We start from the raw sequence: 2,100 nt of genomic DNA, 5'->3' as shown, positions 1-2,100 counted from the left end.
GCATATTGAGATGCGGTTTCATTATTTGAGAGAATTGGTCGGTGATGGAAAACTTAGATTGAGTTATTGCCGAAGCGAAGACCAAGTCGCGGATTTGTTGACAAAGGGTGTGACAAATGATGTGTTCAAGAGGCTGAAGAAGTGCTTGAACATGGTGGACTTGGAGCAACTAAAGTGAGGTGGTGTGTTAAATGCAATTAAATTCCTGTTGTTATTTCCAAAAAATAACAGAATTTAATTGTTGGGTCACTTTAGTTGTATTTTGAGTTATATTTTTTGTTATTCTCTCAATGTATAAATACTCTCGTAATATTCTCCATTCCAATTTAATGCCAAATTTACTATTCATCCAATATCATTCTATTCTCTCTAATTCTCTCTCAACTTCATCTTCCCCAATTTCTTATCTTCCACTATTGTCAAACCTACAATTTGAGTCTTTATGTTCTAAAAAAAAATATATATAAATACTATTTAATTATAATTATATATATATATATATTCATATAATTTCCTAATTTATTACACATTTTTCCGACTCAACAATATTTGTAAAATAACAAATTTGTATAATACAATAATATTATTCCGACTGAACAAATGCTATATTTATAAATATTTATATAAATATAGTCTTAGAAGTTAGAAGTGCCATGAAATTATTTCTGAACTTAATTAAGACTCACGCACAACGACAAAGACTATATATGCATTGTGGAACTTGAGGAGAGATACAGTTTACTTTATCATAACATTCTTTCACATCAACACATATATACAAATCTGTGATGTCAAATAATAATTACAAAAAAATGTTAGTAATAGCAATTTAGTCATTGCGTATAAGATAAACAAATTTAAAGCAAATGAACTTACGTAGGCCTTCAGTTACAATGACAAATATGAATTGAAAAATAATCATAGCATAAACAAATTTTAGTATTTCTGCCATATTTTCCTATTTCACTTGTAGAAATAGAAAATTATATGATCATTTTATAGTGTTAAAAACGTCAATCTTTGAATTTAAATAATAGTTAAATGTCTCTTAGGTGCATCAATACGGCGTGTTTGTCTTTATATTCCATTGAATTGGTAACTTAACTTTAATTAATATAATACAAACAAAAATCTTCATTAGATCTCCTTATGAAAGAAAAAAATGATGAAAGTAACTCCAGTAGGTAAAATTGTAAATTTTCTTTTAGATGGATCATAACTAGAGAGACTAAGCGATGGAGTTCATGAAGACCAAGGTTCGACACTGCATCAAACTCATACCGTATGTAATCTTCTATGACACTCTTGTTTATCCCAAAGAAGAGAAACAAGTACGAGAAGAAGTTTGGATTTGCAAGGTTTAAGGAGAATGCAAACATCGCGTACCTAGAGAGAGATCTCAATAACTGCTGGATTGATCTATATAAAGGAAGAGAAAACAACACTCAGGAGATTGTTTTGCTCTATTTCCCAATGGACACCATACCAAACATAAGGGGAGACATTTTGTTGGATATGCATACGTGGTATTCCTTTACATGCTTGGAGAGAAGGTTTTTTCAAACTAATCACCATTAAGATTGGATCATATATAAGGCCAGACGCTTCAACTATATACAAAGATAGACTGCATATGGCACAAGTGCTGATCAAAACTACGTCAATGGCGACTATTAACTCTTCCTTCAAAGTCAAGATAGATGAGAATACATTTCAATTTGTTTGGGAGTGACCACGTGGAACATGTGGTTGGATGGATTACAATTGACATAGATGAGTGAGAAAAGGATGGTACATGTTCTTTTATGATGGGGTACTTATGGAGAAATCAAAGACTAGATTTCCATGTGGTGTAGAAAAGGTTGGCGTGAGACTCTTTCTACGTGGGTGAAATGGGGTCCACGGGATAGAATTTGGTTGGAGATCACGGAGATAATGTTGGAATTTTGAACCAGAGAGAGGGGTGTGATTACTGTATTAACCTAGGATAAGAATGCATCATATACATTTATGCAAAGGTTACAATACAATTGGGATAAAAAGAACAAGTGAAATAACATAAAAAGTCAAAACTTAGGCTCGTAATCAGTTACACCATTT

The 2,100-nt window shown here is 31.9% G+C and overlaps 1 long non-coding RNA gene across 1 annotated transcript; it reads right to left on the bottom strand.

Annotated features, from left to right (window-relative positions):
• Positions 1-507: 507 nt before the first annotated feature.
• Positions 508-1,830, bottom strand: LOC127138208 (uncharacterized). Its single transcript, XR_007808735.1, has 2 exons — positions 1,387-1,830; positions 508-783 (listed from the first exon to the last, which is right to left on the bottom strand). It is a non-coding gene; the product is annotated as an uncharacterized LOC127138208 (long non-coding RNA).
• Positions 1,831-2,100: the final 270 nt, after the last annotated feature.

The sequence above is a fragment of the Lathyrus oleraceus genome, chromosome 1, assembly GCF_024323335.1.
Source record: "Lathyrus oleraceus cultivar Zhongwan6 chromosome 1, CAAS_Psat_ZW6_1.0, whole genome shotgun sequence".
NCBI classification, from domain to species: Eukaryota; Viridiplantae; Streptophyta; class Magnoliopsida; order Fabales; family Fabaceae; genus Lathyrus; species Lathyrus oleraceus.
The sequence above is the reverse complement of the archived record's forward strand: the minus strand, read 5'-3'. Positions and strand labels throughout refer to the sequence as shown.